This window comes from Macrobrachium nipponense, chromosome 3 (genome assembly GCF_015104395.2).
Source record: "Macrobrachium nipponense isolate FS-2020 chromosome 3, ASM1510439v2, whole genome shotgun sequence".
Classification (NCBI taxonomy): domain Eukaryota; kingdom Metazoa; phylum Arthropoda; class Malacostraca; order Decapoda; family Palaemonidae; genus Macrobrachium; species Macrobrachium nipponense.
This window is the reverse complement of record NC_087202.1, coordinates 118,619,208-118,644,058: the sequence shown is the minus strand read 5'-3', so window position 1 is coordinate 118,644,058 and position 24,851 is coordinate 118,619,208. Positions and strand designations below refer to the sequence as shown.

General features: G+C 41.1%; 1 long non-coding RNA gene across 1 annotated transcript; it reads right to left on the bottom strand.

The window, feature by feature from the left end:
- Positions 1-5,255: 5,255 nt before the first annotated feature.
- LOC135222274 (uncharacterized) lies at positions 5,256-23,550 on the bottom strand. Its single transcript, XR_010316257.1, has 3 exons — positions 23,461-23,550; positions 22,959-23,106; positions 5,256-5,438 (listed from the first exon to the last, which is right to left on the bottom strand). It is a non-coding gene; the product is annotated as an uncharacterized LOC135222274 (long non-coding RNA).
- Positions 23,551-24,851: the final 1,301 nt, after the last annotated feature.

Below are 24,851 nucleotides of genomic sequence, written 5' to 3'. Positions count from 1 at the left end.
GGCCTCTTCCAGGCTTAACCTTCACAAATACATTCTAATTTTCTAAAACAAAACCACAAAACAAAAAGTTAACTTTGCCTACAAGCTTAACATTGGCAAAGACAGCTAGGTTTTCTTAAACCAAAAAATAAAAGGTTAATTTTGCCTCTTCCAGGATTAACCTTTGACAAAGATGTTACTAGGTTTCTGAAAGGATGAAAAGATGTTTCTAGGTTTAACCTATCTGATTCAGTTTTAATTGACCCAACAGGACAGAGAAGTTTCCTCTTCCCCTTCCCCATTAAGGAGGTAACATTGGAATTCTTATAGGTCACTGTAAAACATAGCCTTAAAATCACCCTCAGCTCTAAGACAGAATGATAAAATAGCATTCCCTTTACAACAGCTTAAAGAAGGGTGCTGGCAATAAATTTACTTATTAACTGCTGATAGTGCTAAATAAAAGATTTCATAGTAAATTCAGATAAAGTTTATACCTGCATCTAAAATCCAGAGAGACTGGTATAGAGATGAGGGGGCCTCAATCTCAACACCTTATAGTACGATGCAATAGTACGATGCAATACCGACGAAAGTATGGAACGATAACTTTGGAAGTAGACAGCAAAAAGTCTTACTATCTCTAAACAGAAATCATTGACGTCTACATGGTTCCAGGTGCTGAAAACTCCTCTGGAATGTCCCCCTCAGAAATACACAGACCACTGCTTCTGACCCAAGGCCATGGCTGTTTTCAATTAAGAACAGATCCCACGATAACTTGAAAATCTTCTTATTGGGAAGGGACATTCTAACATCTCCAGTTAAGGAGATGCATAAGCTAATGGAAGTGTATGGAATTGTGTAGTCAAGTTGATTTCCTCTTAATGGAAGAATGAGACATCTACCAAGAGCATTAGAAATTCTGAAAATCATTTGCTCTGAGGCTACACATGAGACACTAAGCAATTCTTGCATTTGAAATTGCTCAACAGTATTTAGAGTAGATATAAGGGACAAGCCTACGAGTCTGAATTCGGCCAAATTTAAGGAAACATCCACTGCTCAAACCTGAGGGCCATCAAAAGAGGAGTAATCATTCGGGAGTTCCTGTTCATCTGCAAGCTAGGGCCATCAAAAGATGAGTAATCATTCGGGTGTTCCTGTTCATCTGCAAGCTAGTAAGTCTAAATGAGTGCTTAAATCCCATAGCAACTGCTGAACTTACAGATGTAAAGGCCATTTGTGGGCAGTTCATTCTTTCTGAATCCCCAACTGCCAAAACACTGTCCTTCCATAGAACGAATGATCAAAGCAATATGTTGTTCATTCACTCAAAGCTGCAAACTTTCCACAAAGACTTTGTTTCTGACCAGGAATAAACCTACTAAGCATCCTCATGTTTTTTTCCACTGCCCTGACATCTAGAAAGTTTTACCAGGTGTAGTGTTGACCATTCTATGTTGCATAATAGTGTAATGACACTAGTTAAAACTTTTTGTTTGTGTTGCATGACAAAGGGAAAACCAAAACCAGGACTTAGGCTTAAGTTAAGAACAAAATGGGCAATTCTTGGTTACGGAGTCCCTCCTACAGCCCTGCAGCCAAAGATGGTTCTGGAATACTTACAAATTTAATGAACGTTATTTGCAAGTCATAATTCTTACGCCAAAACAGCACTTTAACTGAGTATGATTATCTGAAAAAATCCCCCAGTGCTGCCCATGTTTCCTGAATAAGGAAAAGCCCACGAGTTACCATATAGGAAAGTTTCCTTTAGGCATAAAATTCTTCAAGAAGCATGTGCTTATTCATCTTTGACCGACAAGCATACATAATTAAGTATCATCCCCACAACACTAGATAAGAATGGGAATATAGAGAATTGAAAATATAATGCATAGAAATTGGGCCAGGAGAAGCAACAGGTCCTAGGCCTTTGAAATACTGTTGACAGAGTTGGCCAACTTGAACCACTGATTCAGTAGGAGAGTATCTTGCTCATAAAGTCGACACCATCCACCTATGGGCAACAAAGTTCCAGATAAAACTTATAGAGACACTGTACACTAAGCCAAACAAAGTGCACAGACCATCAATACCTTCTTGTAAATACATCTTGAAGGAACTTGTGTGGCTCAGGATTTACTGGTAAGTGGCATACGTTCTTGCATGTGTACATACCACAAGTCTGACCATTCTTTGGAAAAGCACTAAAAACCATGCTAGAAAACAAAATTGTATGTGGGCAGACATTTCCTATTATTCATTCTTAAAATGTTTGAGAAACTATCTCTAATTGCTTATGGAGCTCGTCCCAGAGAATTACTGCCTGGACCATTATTTCCTCTATATACAACCTCCTATTAAAAAGAGAGAAACTTATGAGATTTCTGCTTAAGAAGAGAAAAGAAGCTATAAGAGGGAGATTAAACCAGTGGAGGACAACCACAAAAGAATCAAAACTCCCCCTCACCGTCTCCACCATGTAAGGTACGGGTCCCAAGTCTCTCCATGCATGTCAGGAGGTTGCAACTGTCCATATCCCAGAACCTGAGGTCTACACTTACCCCGAAAGGAATAAAATAAGACTACTAACAGATACGCCCTTATCACCTCAACCCGAGATGCATGGACAGGAAACACAAGTGTTCTCACTTCTTCCAAACTGAGTGAGTATAAGCATCAGGACATTATCCTGCAGCATCAGAAATGAGTTAACTCTCTCCTCACTAAACTCCAGCTGGCCCCAAACCCTTAAACTCGGTGGATTGGCACCTCCACTTCTCTAAGCTGCACAGAGATGAGATAACATAGCTACTGAGTAAAAGTTAACAATCAACAAGCTAGACTGAAACTCCATTAGCATGCCTGTCAGTCTCGGAGTTCATTTTCCCACAGGAAGAGAAAGAAACCGAACCTCCTACTAGAGAAGGCTAAGGCGCCAATAAGTGTTTGTATCGCAAGAGGCGATCTTCGCTGTCTGCAACTTTATAAGAAACAAGATGACAAGCCACGGCAGAACTAAAAAAGGGCTCTGTGCAACCGAGTACAGGAAAGTTACGAAACGTGCTCTAGTAGGAGAAAGCTTTGGTCTCTTCTTCTCCAATATTTAGAGGGTGCCGAAATATGATAAGACAAGCAAGACATATTCTCTGCGTTGGTTCTCTTTCCTCAAACTAAAACGAGGGATACAGCACGCTGAGTCAACTGAGGGAGAGAAAACGAGACACAAAAATTAAAATGAGAAAGATTGGGAGGCGGTGGGAGAGGAGTTACAACAACTCACCCGCATCGTCCAAAAGCAAACCTACATACTTGAAAGCATTCCTATATGACACTTCGTTATAAAACTCTGAAGCTAGAATAATATCTAACTTGGAGAGAACCTTATACGTATACTATAGACAGTGTAGACTTGAAAGAGAAATATTAATTGAGGCAGAAGTAAGAGACTTGCCGATAACCGAAGAAAAAGTAGGCAAAAGAATGAACACAAGCATTATGAAGAAGGAGGAATAGGCTAGCAGACAAGAATTTAGAAAAACCAAAACATGAGAGATCGTATAAAAACAGTTGACTGAGTCGACATAACATTGGAATGTGTAAAATTTGCTTTAGACACATTATCATCTCAATAAACTTGTCTATACCTATATCATATATTATTAATCCTATGCATGTGAACACCTCAAGCTAGGTGGTGATGATGGCAGAATGCACTACAGAGCATGGACTAATGTTTACCAAAACTGTCCTTAGGCAAACGGTTGGTTAGACGAGATTCAGACCGTGAAAGGGTGAAGTAGGTATTGGAGAGCACAGACCCCCATCATCCCGAGAACTGACCTGGTTCAACTGTCACAAGGTAGCCCTACGCTCAGGCTATGCACAGATGAGGGCACCAACGCCTTACTTCTGTCAATAACGTGAAAAAGAGCACACACTATGGAGGGATTCGGAAACATTTCTCATCACGAACTCAGTTCAACTGGTATTAGAACTAAAATTAGGATTAATGTTCTAACTTCTTGATTACACTGTTCCTGAACCGAATGGGGAGCATGAGGCCGTGCTAGAAAGGAAGTCAATACTAGCACTACCAAAATGCCTAATGAAGGGACACTGAGTAGGATAGACCTGACAGGTTTAAGTCCTAACTAATTGCTTTCGCAATCTATCAGTTCCCTTCTTTCCTATATCTGACATATTCAGGCTTAAATTTCTGAGAACAATTCCTTATATTCTTCACATCGAGTTTCTAGATCACACACTGTACCCTTGCAACCGGTACAAACTGAACGTTGATCTACTCCAAATTCGAACATCCTGCTTACACCAAAAGCATTCCTACTTACCCTGATGTTATTAGTTTTGCTTCCAGTGGAAGATATCCTAGAAAAATAAAACTACAATACTATAAACAATTGTAAAACAGCCAAATTTCATAGAATACCAACAATCGCCTAACCGCACAGGTGGCAAGGAGAATTCTGACAAGTTCTAAAACATTCGAAACACACTTGGTGGAGAACAGGTAACTAGACATTCATCTGGGCACCACTCAATTTTTTTGTTTGAATGTCAACTCGCCTAATTAGCGCAGAGATATAGCTAACTTTAATAGCAGGTAAGATTCATCACAAAGATAATCTATTTACTAGGGAAATTTAAATTAACTTTTTCTTAAAAGTAAAAAAAAATTTTTAAATATAAATGAAATAAAGTAAGAAGTATTATCACCATCCTCTTACACATGCAAAAAAAAAATGGCACAGCAATAGTCTTTTTCTAACGTAATGGTGGTAAAAACCTTCTCGCGATGCTGATTTTCTAATTGGCAAACAATAGGTTTCACTAAAACTTATTTAATGCATGAGCATGAGCAAAAGAGAAAGGTGGATGTATAAAGTAAGTTGACAGAATTCTAGAATACATTCAACAATTTTCATAAATTATCCCCAAGAGCTGCAAACTGTTTCAAAAAGGCACAAGAGTAAGGCAATTAAGCCTTTAGAAGCATAGTGGTCTATAAGGATATGTAATGGGTTACTGTCAAATTTTTTCTTTCAAGCAAGCACTAACATGTCTAATAATCAGGTGACTTTGAAATTGGGGCCGGGAATAATTATTTTGCTACAGTAATGAGTTTGATAATTATACAAATCCTTTTCATCTTATAAAAATAACATTAAAGTTTTTATAGCAAATTCTACCCCAACATACTTTCAAAATAAAACAAATACTTTTATTACACAGGACTTACATACTATTGTAGGGTGACCGAGATCCCTGAAGGTCAGCAGTCTGTGTCTCAAAACTATACGTGAGAAGGCAATTCCACCACAAATATACCCAATATTTGTGAATACCCGTGCAAAATCATGAAATATCCAAGCTCCAGTGAGGCAGCGAGAATTGAAAAAACACTGATCTTCATCACCATTGTAGGACAATACCTGAAAATACATGCTGGTGTACGGTTATGATTGAAAAGTTTTCAAAATTTTGTCAGGCCAACACTATAACACCAACTATTCAAATAAAATGTAACTTTATAAAAGAGAAAAAGCTGAAAAAGTTTCTGCTAAAGTTAACAATGATAAGGAAACATACAACAGGAATCTTATGATTGAGAATGTTGTAAACTGAAGAAACAAAATTTAACAAGTTGGCAGATGCAGTAGTTAAATTTGGATAGTATTAATAGACTATTGAAATATGACATTTTATAATACAATAAAATTTTAAGTATGCTTACCAAATAGTCATAGTATAGCTGCAGTTTCTATCCATTGGCAGCTAGAATTTTTCAAATTCGCAGTATTGCTAGTTTATTTTGGCTAGGCGATACCTGCCACCCCAAATACCGAGGGAGAGAGGAACCAGCTCGGCACAAAAATCAGTGTTTATGCCCTTCTATCAATGAGAGGGGAGGGAGGGAGGGAGGGTTCTGCTGATGTAACTACTTGGTAAGTATGCGAACATAAATCTTATTTTATTGTAAAAATGTCATTTCTGGCTCATCTCGTGTCGGCCTATGAAAGTAATCCTTAATATCATCTTTCTAGGTAAAATATCCTAAAATTACCAGAGAAAAAACAAAATTAAGAAAAATGTCAGTAAGACTGACTCGCTCACTCTTAAAAAGAAGTGTCGGTATGAAATAGGGGCGAGTGTGGAACACTACCACGAGACAAACACCAATTAGAACTTCCTATCAGAATCCCCCTAAGAGAGAGCGATACCAACGGGCGATGCAGCCTCCTACTGACTACTACTAGAGGACGCCACGGACAGCAGCGCCCTAGCGTACATCCTTAATTTTTAGCGCCAGCCGTCTGAACGCAGTTTTCTCTCGTGCTATTGTGATTTTGGATTTATCTCGTTTTCAACGATGGAACGTTCTGCAATTGCCACGGCTAAGTTAAGTAACTCATAAGTAATATTTTATCATAGTTTTAGCTTCCGGGTACACGTATTTTCCTTTTTATAGGTCATATACGTTCCGGTTGTCTCGTGGCGGCCATGCTGCCTCGTAAGAATTCCCGGTCCTCCATACTGGGACTTCTTATACTTATGGGCTTACTTTATCACGTTCATTGTTTTACATCGAGTTTTAGCTAGTTCAGCCCTCTTACCATTCTCTTAGCTTGGTATTTAGGGCTATCATTATTTTATTCTGGCCCAGCATCCCGGCTCTTGCTCTACATCGGCTATCGCTGGCTCCGAGTAGGCTACTGTTTCTTGGAATAGTTGCCTCCTCCTGGGCTTCTTTCTCTTTTCCTAAAAGTGTCCCTTCCACCTTTCGATGTATTTTATTATTATTATTATTTAGGGTGTTAGGCTAGCCTAGGTGCTTGTTCCATGTATTGGTACAGCTTGGTTCACGTGGCCCTACCACGGTTGTGGTGATCGCGGCCTAGGCCACTAGTGGTCACGTGTTCCATAGCACCTCACCCTGCCCCTTCCCTCCCTCTCTGATGTAGGGAGGAGCTGGGGGACCCCTTGGTTGTCATAACAACCTCATAGCCTTCTCATCACTTCCGGAGGTACCGGGGGGGTTGGGGGGGGGGGGGTTCCACCAGCAGGGGGTTTAGGGCGACCATCATGAGGTACCGGTCTCCATACGGGTAGTGGGTGAGGTGGGGAGGAGTAGGCCATCCCTTCCCCCTTTCCTCGCTCCCGCCGTGTTTCACCGGGACCTCCTTCCCCCCCATACCCATTACTCAGCCACCTCCCTTACGATACGAAAGGAGCCTTCCGTCGCAGCCGGGGCCCTTTGGTTTTATAGGTTATTGGCTCCGCTAGCGGGTAGGGTGGGTACTATGGATGGTCGTTTGCTTGCCTACTATATCCTTATATCTCTCCCCCCGCTACCGGAAGGGAGCTTACCCTTACCTACGCACTCTTCTAGTAGACGGGTGGAGAGAAGTTGATTTGATGTTGTCACTGTTTTTCTGCTAAGGATATATACCCTAATTTAAGATAATGGATTGTGTTTTAATATTATGTTATGTTATCAACCATCCCCGCCATTATCCGTTGTGGTTGCCTTTACCACCACTCCTAGTTGGTTGATTCGCGTGCCTCCGCCACTGGCGGAGCCATAGCCTTTCTTCCAACATGGGTTACCACACGTATTTTAGCAGGGCTCTGGTTTTATCTAACTTTATCGCTCCGGCACCAGCGGAGCATATGTTAGGCTGTAAGTGTTTACTCTGTACTCATGTACGTTTCCACTTACAGGCTACCAACTGTCAGGTCCTCGCTTGCAACGCGACGCTGCATGACCCCTGCGGACATGATGAGTGCAGGTCTCACGCCCCTTGTGCCACCCTGTTCAACGAGTCCATCGTTTGGCATCCGGAGGCCTGCACCATTTGCTACGACCTGGTCGGTCAGCTGGTTGATGGGGTAAGACCATTATAAGGTTGTTTATCAATTTACTAACACTTTTAGTTCGTAAGTTTGTTAACCCTGTCCGCAACTGGTAGCTAATTCAGCCTTTCTTTCAGGCTAGCGGTGTGAGGGAAGTCGCCTCGCCACCCTGAAAGCGTGGGTGGGCGGCTTTGGAAAGAACGCCGCCAAGGGCCAGGCCCTACATGTTGGATAAAAAGCTGGCCATCCAGATCTTCCCTGCGGGCAAGTCGACGGGCTACGTCGACCCCTTGTCCGCCGCCCCCGTAATAGCCGCCATCCAGCAAGATCTCCAGCAGTCGTTGGGGCTCGTAGCAGCCCAGGAGCCAGTTCCGGACGTCGCCGGCCTGGACCTGAATCTCGAGCCGATGGTCGGTAGTAAGTGAGGATTTGTTGGCTGAGGTAGGTTTGTCGGGCGCCCAAGCTCTTTCCTTGGGCGCCCTGGATCTTTCTCCTGTCCCTTCTTCTTCCGCCTCTTTCCAAGGCTTTTCGGGATCTGAGATCCCTAGCCGCACTCCCGCTCTCTCTGTACCTCCTAAGGAGAAGGGAAAGAGAGAACCGAAGACCTAAGACTGTCTAAGTCGACTTCCAGGAAGTCGTCTTCGTCTTCTTCGGCGAGGAAGTCATCGACTTCTTACGCCGACGCGGTAAAGGCTAAGCCAAGCTTCTTCCCAGTCGAAGAGCTCCAGAGGCAAGGCTTCGAAGGAGAAAGCTCGCGCTACCTCCGAGTCGTTGCCTTCTCCCGCCTCCGCTGTCCCCTCTCCGGCTATGCCGGCAGGGGTAGCAAGCACCAGCTCCTGCGTTCCTTCTCCTGTCTCACCAGGAATGATGGAGCAGGTAGGGGCAATGGTTGGGTCCCAAATCTCAGCTTGGGGAACCCGCTTTGAGCAGATGTTCGCACAATTGTCGAGCACTCGTCTCAAACTGGACAGACCGTCCAAGAGCTCTCGAATAGAGTAAGAGAGACTGAGGATCGGATGACTGGGCTATCCCAGGCTCCTCCCCCAGTATCCCCTGCTTTTCTAGCAACGGGGATCCTACAACTCCCGTCTTACGACTCTCTGCCATCTTTCTCTATGGACAATCCATGGAGAGTAGCGGCCTACGCCCCCTTTAAGGACGGGATGATTTCCATCCCGGAGTTTGGCACTCGAAGGATTGAGGACTTCGAGTTCTATCCTCCGGGTCTGTCACAGCCTTTCATCGGGTATGCTAGGCTGACGCCAACGGCTCTGACTAGGGAGGACAAGATCGCGAAGGAGTCTGTCCTCTACAGTAGAGACCACGCCCAACGGGGAATGGGTTCACGCCTTGAGGACTGGGAGTGTACTAACACTAAACTCCAGGCCTATAAGAGCCCCTTCACTATTTTCGCCACGGAAGAGGAGGTTTCTCTTCCGTTCACTACGAAATTGGTGGAGAAGGCTCTTCAGGCAGTCCTCAAGGATGAGCCCGTTCCACAGTTGAGAGAGTCGGAGTCCACTTCTCCACTCTTTCCCGCCTTCGGAGAGTTATGGGAAAACCTGCCAGCCACTTTCACGCAGGGTAAACTCAAGCCGGACTGCGCTATGGACCAGTTCGGTGAGAAGTTGCCTAGGCTACCGGACTCCCTAATCCAGGCAGAGTTCGATGCGCGAACTAGGTTTGGCAGGTCCCTTAACTCTATCGGTAATCACGGAAAGAATGGCTGGGCGCTGTCTTATGCGAACGAACCGCTATTCAAGATCTTAGCGAAAGCACATTTTCACACGGTTCTTCTAGACGCTTTTGACTTCTTCCAAGCCAGGAAGAACTGTCGGAAGCATGTTCTTCAAGAGTGTACTATCAGGCACGAGCCTAATAGACTTTCTTGGACTGCCAGCATTTGGGGAGCGTGATCTCTTCCCAGAGTCAGCAGTGAACGAAGTTCATACGAAGCTGTCTAGACTCAACCAGAGCTTAGAGCTAGGTGGGGCATTTCCTAAGAGAAACAGGGAAATACGCTTCCACTGCTGGCAAGAAACATAAGGAAGGCTGGTAGGAGGTTCAGCCATATAAAAAACTCCAGCCTCAGCAGCAGTTTGTGCAGGCGGTCCCAGTCACCCAACAAGGACAACCTGCTACATCTAAACAGACTCAGCCTTTCCTCCTGGTGCCCCAGCAATCCCAGCCTTCGACTCCTATGCCATCTCGCCTGCCTTTAACCCTGCTTATGAGGCTCAAGGCTACTCTCAATCGAGGGGTAGGGCGAGAGGTTACTTTCGTCACCGTGGCGCAGGAAGGGGCGCAAGGAGTAAGCAGTTCAGAGGAGGGCGTTGGTGGCCAACCCGCCCATCAGCAATGAGGCTCTCCAGGTAGGAGGGAGGCTGTTCTCTTCCGCCACAGGTGGGGGTTCAGCAGTTGGGCACAGAGCATAGTGTCCAAAGGATTAGGCTGGAGCTGGATCCAAGATCCTCCTCCAATCAAATCATTCACAAGGTCAGGTACCGTCAAAGGAATTGATAGATTACGCGGAAGAACTCCTTCAGAAAGGAGCTATTGCGAGAGTCAAGCATCTAAAGTTTCAAGGTCGCTTATTCAGCGTGCCAAAGAAAGGCTCAACAAAAAGAAGGGTAATCTTAGACTTGTCAAAGCTAAACTCTTTCATTCGCTGCGACAAGTTCAAGATGCTTACCCTCTCGCAAGTAAGGACCTTACTGCCGCGTGGAGCCGTCACATGCTCCATCGATCTTACAGACGCATACTATCATATCCCTATAGCCAGGCACTTCGTTCCGCCCATTCCTAGGATTCAGGCTAGGAAGTCAGACATTCTCATTCAAAGTGATGCCCTTCGGTCTGAATGTAGCCCCCAGGGTATTCACAAAGATAGCAGAAGTGGTTGTACAACAATTGAGAGCTCAGGGAATCATGGTAGCGGCATACCTCGACGATTGGTTAATCTGGGCACCAACAATCGAGGAATGTCTCAAAGCTACCAAAAAGGTAGTTCACTTTCTGGAACATCTGGGGTTCCAGATAAACAAAACGAAATCCAGACTTGTTCCGGAATCTCGTTTTCAGTGGCTGGGAATCCAATGGGATTTGTCCTCCCACAATCTATCAATTCCAGTAGCCAAACGGAAAGAAATAGCAAAATCTGTAAGGCAATTTCTCAAGTGCAAACAAACGTCAAGAAGAAACCAGGAGAGAATCCTAGGGTCTCTTCAGTTTGCTTCAGTAACAGATATCCTTCTGAAAGCAAGGTTGAAAGATATAAATCGAATTTGGCGGTCAAAAGCAAACTCCAAATATCGAGACAAGTTGTCAGTGATCCCACAGATCCTCCGCAACCAACTACGGCCTTGGTCAAGAATACAGAACCTAGCCAAGAAAGTACCCCTTCAATATCCCCTCCCAATGTTAACCATTCACACGGACGCATCCCTGTCCGGTTGGGGGGGATACTCTCAGTTCAAACAGGTTCAGGGGACTTGGTCAGTTCAATTTCGCCAGCTCCACATAAACGTGTTGGAAGCAATGGCAGTATTTCTTACTCTGAAGAGACTGCTTCCCCCGAAAGAGTCTCATCTAAGCTAGTTTTGGACAGTGCAGTAGTAGTTCATTGCATCAACAGAGGAGGGTCCAAATCCAAGCATGTGAACCATGTCATGATAGCCATCTTTGCATTAGCAAGCAAACACAAATGGCATCTGTCTGCCACTCATCTGGCAGGAGTAAGAAATGTGATAGCGGACGCCCTGTCCCGGTCAGTCCCTCTGGAATCAGAGTGGTCCCTGGACGTCGGGTCATTCCAGTGGGTAGGCCGGAGAGTCCCAGGTCTCCAAGTGGACCTCTTCGCCTCACAAGCGAACCACAAGCTCCCTTGCTATGTGGCCCCCAACCTGGACCCTCTGGCTTATGCCACGGACGCCCTGTCGTTGGATTGGAATCAATGGAGGAGAATTTATGTTTTTCCTCCAGTGAATCTTCTCTTGAAAGTCCTAGACAAACTAAGGTCTTTCAAAGGGATAGTATGCTCTGATTGCACCGGACTGGTGCCCAAGAGCAACTGGTATCCACTTCTCTTGGAATTGGGTCTCCGACCTCAACGGATCCCCAAGCCCAAACTATCACAATCAGTACAAATGAGGACTGTGTTCGCTTCCTCAGGAACTCTCCAGACCCTAACTTTATGGACTTCATGAAGTTTGCGGCTAATAAAGATGCTAACATTGATCCACAGAATATTCTCTTCCTGGAATCAGATAAGAGAGAGTCAACCATCAGACAATATGACTCAGCTGTTAAGAAATTAGCATCTTTCTTGAGAGAATCGAACACTACAACCATGACAGTTAATTTGGCTATTATCCTTTTCAGATCTTTATTTGAAAAAGGTTTAGCAGCTAGCACGATTACCACTCACAAGTCGGCTTTGAAGAAAATCTTTCAAGTAGGTTTTCAGATAGATTTAACTGAATCTATTTCACATCTATCCCTAAAGCCTGTGCTAGACTTAGACCTCTCAGAGGCCTACTACAGTTTCATGGTTCTTGAATGATGTTCTCAAACTAGCTTCAGATACTGACAACTCATCTTGTACATTCATAATGCTCCTGAGGAAGACCCTATTCTTATTAAGTCTAGCCTCAGGAGCAAGAATTTCAGAACTGTCGGCTCTATCCAGAGATGCGGGTCATGTGGAATTCCTCCCATCAGGAGAAGTTCTACTTGCTCCGGATCGTAGCTTTTTGGCTAAAAATGAAGATCCTCTTGCAAGGTGGGCTCCTTGGAAGGTTATCCCACTTCCACAGGATCCTTCTCTCTGCCCAGTATCAACCCTTAGAGCCTTTCTATCTCGTACTTCTTCTAGATCCTCGGGTGCTCTCTTCATGAGAGAAAAAGGTGGTACTTTGTCAGTTAAAGGTATTAGACAACAAATCCTTTACTTCATTAAACAAGCCAACCCTGAGTCATTCCCAAAAGCACATGATATCAGGGGAGTAGCCACCTCTATTAACTATTTCCAACATATGAACTTTGAGGATCTTAGGAAGTATACTGGATGGAAATCCCCGACAGTCTTTAAACGGCATTATTTAAAGTCCTTGGAATCTTTAAAGTTTTCAGCAGTAGCAGCGGGAAACATAGTTTCCCCTGATACTGCTTAGTAGTTGTAGTATTGATCCAGGTCTCCTTTCTACCTACTTCAACCAACATGCCTCAACCTATCACCAGGCTACTCATCATCATAGCCTTAGCCGTTGTGTGTTATAGTGGTCTGTCCCTTATTTTTTTGCTAGGGGCAGCCACATTTGTACTGATATGTACTCCAGTGGTCCTACCCTTATTTTTATGCTAGGTTAGGCCACAATATGTTTGTATAAATTTTACATTTAGCCTTGTGATAACTTCAGTCACAATGTGTTTGTATATATTTGAATTAATTGTATTATTTGTATTAATGATGGATTTGAGTGTACCTACCCTTATTTTTATGCTAGGGTAGGACACATATATGTATATAATTGCACTTTTATGTTCTAAATAAGTAAATTCAAACAATTTCTTTATTTTACATGCATATTATGTTATTGTTACTACCTTTTAAGTACTTTAAGTTTACTAACATTCTGTTATTGTTTACCATAGTTAGTTTAAGTACTTATTTTGTATGCTGTATTGATTTACTTATATTATATCCATCATTTTAATATGTTTTTCATTTTTTCCTTTTCCATCTTGTCTGTTTCTCTGGTACTCTTTCATAGGCCGACACGAGCTGAGCCCAGAAAAGGGATTTTGACGAAGGAAAAATCTATTTCTGGGTGATTGGCTCGTGTCGCCCTATGAAACCCATCCCTTTTATGGCTTGCTTTCCCCCCCTTGCAGGACAAGATGTAATTTGTTTTAATTAAGGATGACCGCTAGGGCGCTGCTGTCCGTGGCGTGCCTCTAGTAGTAGTAGTAGAGGCTGCATCGCCCGTTGGTATCGGCTCTCTCTTAGGGGGATTCTGATAGGAAGTTCTAATTGGTGTTTTGTCTCGTGGTAGTGTTCCACACTCGCCCCTATTTCATACCGACACTTCTTTTTTAAGAGTGAGCGAGTCAGTCGTTACTGACATTTTTCTTAATTGTTTTTTTCTCTGGTAATTTTAGGATATTTTACCTAGAAAGATGATATTAAGGATTACTTTCATAGGGCGACACGACGGCCCCAATCACCCAGCAAATTAGATTTTTCCTTCGTCAAAATCCCTTTTTTGTTTGATGTGATGTAGTTCTTTACCAAGTCGTACTAGCCACCAAACAAGAGGGTTTCTTTCCCTCTCATTTCAGTTGACGTGCAGGTGGCTCGATCGTGTATCTGTATTGCATACACTAATAGTTCTATAAGCCAAACGCATTCCAGCACATTCCCCAGTAATTGCTATTTATGTACAAGAATCGGAGGTCTCACTGAACAATTGAATTCCTAGAAATTTCTGGTGTTCTCAAAGTGTCTTGGTTTCCTGTACTAATTTCCAACCACAGGCAAGATGGGCTGGAGTGCACAAACTGGCAACTCAATTCAGAGGCGAGCGAGGGCGAGTTCTGCTTTCTCTCTGAGCTTCTGTTCATCTTAGTATTGTTTCTCCTCTGTCAAGGGTTCAATTCGAATCTCTTGCCAGGCCATCCCAGAATAGGTCTTAGGTTGCCTCAGAATTCTCGCCTCAGGTTCATGTGCGTACTACATATTTGCCACGTGAGAATTTTTAGACAGAGATATGCCTCATTAGACTCACTATCCTGTATTACCTGCATGGTATAACAGAGGTCTATAATCTTCTACTTCATCACACTGACCCATCAGCTGCTGCGGTGACTTGGAATGATTTTCTTCAGACAATTCGAGTTTTGTCTTCTAATGAACATTTTTCTAATTTGTAGGATATTCAATTATTCTTTGTTCCCCTCAATTATTAAAAATGGATAACGGAAGGCTCCACCTGTTCCCACCCGACTAGCTCTGCTTCCAGGGTAAATAGAAGAGTTCCTCCTTGATCAACCCTCAAAAGGAGTTCTACAAGCAGAAAATCCCTATGTTTTCATGACTAAAGTCTTCCTGCCTTCATTGCAAGCATAGACTTTCTCGCCAAGCAGCAATGAAAATAGTGGAATAGTACCTTCTTCAGTCCTTTGTAACATGCCAGGGATTAGAGCCATATTAACTAGTTGGTGTCATCGATAGGACTTTTTCCATGATCAGAATCATGAGAGTTTGCTTCTCTCCTATTCAACTGTGAAGACATAGGTCCACATCCACTTTAATCATTCACTAAAGTCGTATTGTTTCTCCTTAGTTGAGATTCAACTACTGATGAGAAACTTCTGTCTTGCCATCACAGGGACCTTGGTCTAAAAGGCATTTGAGTCCTGTCTACCGTGCACATACCTAGCGAGAATCATCAGACAGAGTTTTGGTTTCCAAGACCATACTCATCTCCTTCCAGCATTGGTGAAGAAGATAGACAATTCGCATTGTTCATTCTCAACATCACCCTTCAAAGGCAGTGTCATGTCGTGATTCCGTCTCAGATGCGCAATCATTCGGCATCTATTGACGAAGGGCGAATCCTTCATGATCTCCTGCATTTTGGATTTTGCATTGCCTGATCCAGATCAACCATTACTTTTTATTCTTTGGTGTGTTGCTGTACCTACAGAGGATCGACATCCTTCATTGAATGTCAATTCCTTTCTCCACTGCTGGCCTCCAATGCAGAGGTGTCTAATAACACGTCTTCCTCCAAGTCCTACCAGATCGTGAGGAACTCCTCTGCAGATGGCTATGTTAAATGTACGCTCTCTCAAAGAGTGAACAGTGCAAGTGCCTTGGTACTTTCATCACATTCCGAAGAATATGTCAGACTGAAAGCTAGATGCTGTCTGATTAGGACCTCATTTATATGTATATCTTTCTTCCTTCAGGTAGGTCTTACCCAGCTCCTTCAAGAGGACAAGTTGCATCTCACCTATGGGGTGCAGTTCTAGAGGTGAGAAGGATGCCAGGGTGACGGGCCTCTCCGCCTTCTTCCTCCCTGTTCTACTCCTCTTCCTTCGGGTTGAGGATAGAACTCGAACTTACACTTGCTGGTTGGGCATTTGATGTGGTAAGCCTACACATCCAGTTTCCTTTCTATTTTTCTTATCAGAATCGTAGAAGCAATCCCACTCCTTCCTCTAGCAAGGGGAGGAAGGAGACTGGCAATAATGCAAACCCTCCCCAGAACTTTGCCTTAATGCCAATTCCTCAATCATTTTGAAAAGCCACAGAGGTCTGACTCTTGATCATGCATCTCTTATACTCCCATCAAGCTGTCAGAGGCAGGGCACTCCATGCTCTTACGACCAGGAAGAATACCCCAGGTGTGCTGCACTCCAGTCAGTTCTAGAAGCTCATTCAGATTCCTCCCTCCGATCAGTGAGTCTTCCCAATGTAAAGGACCGAGGGTTTGTATAACGTGTAGGAACAAATCACAATTTTTTAAAGTAAATTGTATTTTTCCTAATCATACATCCTGTGGTGATTTACATTAATGCCCACCTCATGCCATCCCTCAATCTGAAGCCTGGGCTGAAAGGCAAAGTGGAGTGGAGTGTTTACATTCAGGCAGGCGGGTCGCATATTTGTGATCAGTGTTAAGACTCAGCTTACGGGAGAAAATAGGACCAATTAGCATTCAGAATTCACTCGAGGCAATGACATCATTATCCTAGCATTCATTATTACTGTGTGTTTGATGATTATCCATAGTAGTGTATATTATTACTATTAATCTTAAAAAAACTTTATATACATGCCATGAGTTTTTTCAATCAGTTTATTTATGAAATACTTATGTTGCCTAAAAAACAATGCATTTATAAAAATCTACTTTAATAAATAAGGAAAACTGATGAACAGATATTGTGTAGGCCAGTGAATTTTGTCCAGGGTAACTTAATGAAAAAAAAATCAATGAAAAAAAAATCAAACATTTATCCCTATGGCTACTCATCCAGGAATTATAGAACTATAGGCTTTTTCAGTAAATTGTCACATCTTTCGATCCCTCAATTACAGCATGGCCATAAGAAGATTGCAATGTCCCAAGTGAGTAGGCCAAAAGTTGAATATAATAAATTCAATGGCAGGCCTATGGCCCTACAAATTATCGAAGAGATTTTGATATAGCCTAGCGATTTACTCTTTTAGTGTCGTTAACGCCTAAAAATGTACAAGTTGCCATAAATAAAATGGTACAATAATAATAATCGTCTGTTTGTTTACAAATCGAATATCATATTCAAGAGCCGTGCAATGAATCATACAAATTGCATACAAAAGTGTTATACTTCATCAGTTTTCATTATTCAATAAAATAGATTTTTATAAATGCATTATTTTTAGGCAACATATGTACTTCATAAATAAACTGATAGAAAAAATTTGTGACATGCATAAAAAATTGTCTTTTAAGAATAATAAAAATATACCTTACTTGGGATAACTATCACGCACACAGTAAGAATGACTACTAGGATAATGATGTCATTGCCTCAAGTGAATTCTGAACACTGATTGGTCCTATTTTTCTCCATAAGCCGAGTTTAATACATCACAAATATGAAGGCGGGTCTGACCGCCTACCAGACCATTTTTGGCCTTGGTCATCCAGTTTCAGAAAACTCCACCAAGGAATAGGCAACACTGCAGCTCCCTTCTGAAGGGGAAAAGTCTCCTTTATTTACAGCTACACAGCAATTTTAGATCCCTATGAGAAGAATCTCAGAGGCAATAGCCTTAGCAGAATTTCGTACTAGTTGCCATCACAAGGCTTATGAGAACCCTGTGACACATTGGAGGGCTCCAACTATTCACTTTCCAATGTAACTTTATTATTACTTGATAATCTTTTTTGTATGGACCTGCTTGAGGAGTCTGTTGTGGTTAAAAACTTAACAAGCATGCCCACCTACTGAATTGTACTAGAGCGCTCTCTTTTGGGAAAATGGAGAATTTAGAAAACAAAATCTGAAACATTCCCTTGCCCAACCCAAAAAGGATCGCTAAAAACTGTAAGCCTTCAGTCACCCCAAAAGGTTTTTCCCTCAAAGAACAGGTAGGTGTTCAAAAGGGATGATGCCTCATGAAAGGGCAACGACAAAAGCAATAAAAATTTTTCACAAGGTCCAAGGATCCTCTTATAGGAAAAAGATAAGCAACAAATGGAATGCCTATCAAGGGCAGAGGTAGAAGAAAAGGTAGATACCAATAAGAATTGTACGGTTGAGGGTCAACTTCAATGACACCACATTAATTTCAAATGGGATGGGGTGGAAACAGTCTCACCCCTCCCCCTCAGCAAAGGGGCTCTTCCAATGGGAGCCATAGAGAAATATGTGGATATTATTCAACAAGCACGTCTCTAAGTGTCCCCAACAAGGATTCCTCCAAATGAAGAGCAATTCAAAACCTATCAACATTGAACAAGCACACTGTTTGCCAAATTTCCTAATAACCTACCACTGCCTAGTGCGTTCAATTGTTCTAAAAGGGATTTAGATATGAAAGATGCATACTACCATGTCCCTGTTGTCATTACCTTCCGTCCCTCCTAAGGTTCTGGACCAGGGAAAGATATGTACAGATTCAAATCCATGCCCTGAGGGCTAAACATTGCCCTAAGATTTGGCAAAGTTAGTAACAGTAGTTCTTAGAGGAATCAGAAATATGTACAACAACTAATAGCCCACCTACTAGACGACTTGTCAATCTGGGGGCCCAGAAGAAAAATGTGCTTGAAAAACCTATTAGCAGTGGTCAACTGAATACAGTCAAAAGGTTTTATGATAAACTGGCAAAATCCCACCTCACACCCAACTGGGACTATGTTGGGACACTTTTCACAGCTCACTGTCTCTTCCCATCATACTCGAAACAGAATGAGCCAAGTGTTCAAAATGTGCCTTGCACAGCCCTGTTTCCAAATGTTGCTATTTGCATCAATAATAGACCCAATACTTGGATTACAATAAACAAATGAATGTGAACAAATTTTAGCTATCGCATGCAACAAACAAGGTACGAGACCAACCTCATCAAAAAATCTTAAAAGTTGGGGAGATACTTCAGCCTTGATCCCAGAAGGAATCTGGTGATATAGGTCACCCTGACTCCTCAGTCTGTAAGAATGACAATACATACAGATGCCTTACTGACAGGTTGGGAAGAGCGTCAGGTGGCAGGGAGGTGTTCAGCTACTCTGAGGAATTGTCATATCAAATCTCAAAAAACTCCAACTCCAGAAGAGAGACATTTGGTTGATTCTAGACATGACTAATGTAAACATTTAGAGGTCAGGATGATACTCACCTCCCAAGTATGGTAATGCTAGCCCATCCTTCAATGGGGCAAGAAAGGAAGTGGTAATTTTCTGCAATTCACCTTACAGGGTCTCTCAATGTAATAGTAGACTCCTTATCAAAGAAAATGACAGCATCAACAGAGTGGAACTAGACAACCACTCTTTCATAAAATAGCCAACATGCTTCCACAAATGGAAGTGGAGCTATTCATCACATATGAAAAATCACAAACTGCCAGGCAAGCAGCAGCAGAGATGCCTTTGTACAAGACTGGATTGGAGGACGATATACCCTTTCCTCCATAGTTCCAGATTTCAAAGGTGTTGAGCAAACTCCTAACCTACTAAAAAAAAACAGCTTACTTAATAGCCCAAAATTGGCCAACCAGGGACTGGTTCCTGTTATACTCTAATAACTGGCAAAAGATATAAATTTCAAACTTGTCCACTGTTTAATGATCCTCCATTTGCTAAGCCAAGACCTTCACGAGTGGTTTTTTTTCTTTTAAAAAAAATTAAATATTATCCATGCCTGAGAAAATTACTCATCCAATGTTGCGCTAGGTTGGTACTAGTGCAAAAATTACAAACTTCATATATCTGGCATACAAGTACAGTAATATAATACCTTGAGAAACGAGCAGCCAAACATATGAATTTTTTGAGTTACGAGCTGCAACTTGGTCCATATTTTGGTCTGAGGTACGAGTGGAATTCAGAGATACGAGTGTTTTGGAAGGCTGCCACTAGTTGGTGCACACGGGTCCAGGATCAGCGCGACCAGCATCTCATTCACTCCCATGTGTTATCTGCAGAGTCAAGTCAGATCTTGTGCACTGTACTCGATTTTTGCATAATTTTTGCACTTTTTACTGAACTTTTTTGGGCCAACATGGGGCCGAAGAAAGTGACTATAAAGGAAAGTGATCAGAAGAAGAAGAGAATGAAGTCAATAGAAGTAAAGTAAGAAATAATAGAAAACACGAGCATAGTGTACGAGTGATTGAACTGACAAGGCTGTACAATTGCAAAACATCTACAATTTGTACCCTCTTAAAGAAAAGGATGCATCAAAAGTGAAACAACACACCCCCAAGCAAAAGGAACGACAATTCTGTACCAATTAAGGACAAATATCCATGAAGAAATGGAGAAGCTTCTGCTGGTGTGGGTGAAAGAGAAGGAGCTGGCAGAGGATACAGTGATGGAGACTCTAATTTGCAAAAAGGTGCATATTATTTATGCCGATTGGAAGAAAAAAGTGCATTTCTTTTTTACAATTTATTTAAAGTAATGAATGAAAATGCAATTTTAGTTTACATTGTGTTAGGAAAGTGCTGTTTTAGTGTACGTGTCTACAGTACCTGCATCGCTTCCTCCCTCACTCCCTCCTCCTCCACCATTCACCTCCATTAGCCGCACTCATCTGTCTCCAAGGTAAGAATACAGTACTACTAAATAACACCTTTTCTTTTGTTTCATATATTTTGTTTTGCATTGGTAAAGTATAATGTGTGTTTCTTAATTAAAAACATGTCTTTTTTCACAATTTAGGATGGTTTGGGGATGTTCCACAGGGCTGGAACGGATTAAATCTATTTCAGTTATTTTAAATGAGAGAAATTTGTTTGACATACGAGTAGATTGACTTACGAGCGGTTACAGAACGAATTAAACCCATATCTCAAGGTTTAGTACTGTACGTATGGAAGATATACGTAGTTACATTGTATCCATAACGAGAGCCCAGTCAAAATTTCTAGGAAAACAATTTTTTAAATTTCTTATCCCTTTTGAAGACAAATGCCTTGCAGTTACAACAATCATGGAATACAAGGCAGCATTAACGGAACCACTGAAATATGATTTTGTCATTTGACTCTAGTATAGAAGTTGTCACTTCCCTTCTGTGGTCCTTTGCACAACAAAACATCTGCCCTAGAAGGGTTTAATTACTTGGTCCCTGAGCAAGGTGCTTAGACTTCAATCAGTCTCTCAATTCAGTGGACCTGATACAAACCATGCAATAGCATCAGGAGCTCGTATTAGCAAACTGGGCTCTCTTAGGTGGGGACAATACAGCATGCAAACAGCTGATCATCAATCATTATTGTCCTCTGGCATGTCATTCCTGGCCAAGAATGGGAGTCTTTCAAGAATGAAATCTCCTATTTTCAGTAAACTTGAATTAGCAGATAAAACATTATGTCCAGTTTATGCACTTAAGCTTAACCTAGAGGTCATGGCAGACATCCCAAAAGGTGTTTTTTTCCTACACTCGAGCAACACTTGCCTAGAGCTTAAACAAATTCGACTACACTTTGTATCGGTAAGTGGCATAGATATTTTTGACCCATAGTGCTATAGCAGCACTTATGGATCTTCCCAAGAGGTGAGTATGCTAAATATCATTGGGGAAGGTTTGACAATATTGTAACCATACCCAGGATGCTTAGATAAGTCACCACAGAACTTCACCTTAAAAAACATAAGTTTGCACTTAATTCCTTGTTCTTTGCTACCAAACCTAAAGGTATTTGGAATTAAGAATGGGACCTTGAAACTAGTGGCTTGACCCTGGACCAAAAATTTCATGGGGCTGTTGTAATTAGGATCCAAGAGCTTTTTGTCACCTGTCAATTTCTTTGTAAACTTCATTGAGGATGAGACCGCGACTGCGCTATCAAAAAACAGGTTTTGACGTAGGAAAAACCTATTTATGGTAGTAGCTGCTGAGTCCTCAAAACCCTCCCACTTCCTGAACCTATTTATGGTAGTTGCTTGATTGTCTCAAAAACCTCCCACTTCCCTGATGAAAAGACATGAGTTTTGGGTAAGGCATCATCCTACACTGACCAACAGAAAGGAATGGCATTTTGGTCAGAATTTGGTACATAGTATGTAAATAATATGACTACTGTACATATGTGTACAACCATTTTTTCTTCTTCTTGTGATTTTGCGTAGGTGAACTGGGTATTAGCCTTGCTAATACCCTTTTATCCTGAGTCCATTTATGCTCTATCAAGTGTTACAATGCTTATCATTACGACACAATATCTGGCCACAAGACCAGTTAAGAGAATTCTTTGACATTAGTCTGGTCACCACGGAGTTCTGAATAGACCATGGAAAAGAGTAATCTTTGAGGACTTAACAGCAACTACCAAAAATAGTATTATTATTATTACTGTATAATTTTGAAGAAGTGGACTGACAATATCAGTCATCAAATATATCAGTCTGCTATGAAATATAACATTTATATCACATTTTTAAAATATCCACAAAACTGAATAAATGACAAATTGTACCATTCACAATTTTTTGTTCTGTAAACGGATGGTTCATTTAGGTTTAATTACTTAGCCTTTCACCATAGATTCACTTTCCTAATTGTCATGATTTCCACAATTTATACCAAAGCTGATATCTGGTTGCATGAGTTTTAATTGAAGAATGAATCTATTCATAATAGTATGATACAAGCACCAAACTGAGTTATGTATATTTGCTCAGATGATGCAAGTTGGTTTATTTTTCTGGCCAACTCTCACCAACAGTTAATGGATCATGAAACAAAATGAAAAGACACTGGATCTTGATAGACAAAATTGAACATAAACTATCTATGAACTCTATAAATGTAAAAAAAAAAAAAGATACACGGCATACCATTAAATCCTGTATTGTACAAACATACACTACCTTCAAATATGACCTGATGAGTTCTGCAGTTGGTAGTACAGCAAATACAGCCATGATTAGAATATTATTTTGAAATCCCATTTCAGAGACCTGAGCTCCAGCAGTCTGTGACTGAAAATATGCAAACCTCTTCCACCATACCACATACCTATACAAGATAAACAGAATTAGTAGGATGTAATAGTTCAGCTTTCTACATTTTGAACAAAATATTATAATACATTTTGAACAAAATATTATAATAGTTCAACTTTCCACACTTTGAACAAAATATGTTGAAGCTTTTTCTTTTTCTACTACATACTTATACATATATTATAGTGCTACATTGTAATTACCGATGAAGTGCAGAGCACACCTGTAATTCCTTTGCTAATAACAGATAAAAGTGAATGAGCTTTTCAGCTTTTTTCAGAAAACTTTCAAAATTATACACCAAGTGGTACAAAATATTGTTATTCTTAATTCATTTTTAAAATCAGTAATAAAATGAAAGGCTTACACAGGGTTGACTGAAGAGGTCATTGCTTGTATTACATCATCATGAGGAACGACTGTTGTTGGTGGATAGTACGGTTGCTGTATGATTTCTGAAAAATATGTCATCCAAAAATATCATCAACAATCATATAAAAAAATCACTGGAATCCTATTTACCAAGCCTAATTTTTCTAATAATGTAAACATGATTATTACATCCTTATGAATGAATCTCAAATTAAGCGACACGAACCTTATAAACTTACGAAAGAACGAACTCAAAATAAGCTTCTTTTATGGGATACTATCACAATTATGTAAATATTACCGTTGAAAGGTTTCACATACACAAAATACGGACAAAGTTAGAGATGTTAGCAGACAATCAAAAAACAAATCTGCTAGTAGGTTTTACCAACAACCAATCAGGCTGTATGTAATTTTACTACTCTCCATGTAGGAGTTCTCTTAAGATATAGAACATCTATGCTACTATGTCTAAATGCCAGTTTACACACACACTGTTTAATTGAGGGCTTATGTATCATGAAAACACAGTAATGTTAACAAAATCTACTTTCCTGTACCTTCCGCCTGTAAGACTTTGCATGGAACATCTAATTAACCTGTAAATGTGGATTGTGGCCACACTACTCTCATACTCAAAATACTTTGTTCACCATGTTTACATACTTGTTTACATACTTTTTCTAGATAGTATTCCTAATTCACTATATAAAGACTAGAACATATAACTAATTCCACATTTCACTGAAAATATCCATATTTTCTAAAGCACTGGATCTGTATAAATTTAATCTAGATATTCTGCTCAACACAGCCTTCTGTGTTATTATGATTTGTGTATGCACAGAGGTGCTATATACTCAAAACCCCACAATTACACTGGCACAAGGAATGGGGATTTAACAGGTTCACAAAATGAGCATAGTCACACACTTACAACGTAATGACAAGATCATAAATAAAAATAAGGAATAATCTCTGCAGAAAATTAAGCCAAGATTTTTATTACAGAGAACAAAAGGTAACTTGTCACTACGAAATCGGCACATAGCACAGCTGTGCAATATACAATATTACTACTAAGTCACCCCCGAAGGAATCCTATGACTACAGTAACAAAATGCAACCTGATGGGAAACATTTAATAAGCAATGAAAACGAATAATGAAAATTACTCTCGGAAACATATGAAAACAGAAACCACAGTACGTATTTAATAATAAGTTGCTAGTGATGCCACCAGCTATGAAGACAAAAATGCACAAAAAATATAAATTCACAATCATTACAAGCTGTCATCATAACGAAGAACATAATAACAAGTAAATGAACACACAAATGAAAATGAAAATGGATGGACATCATAACAAACAAATAAAATGCAAA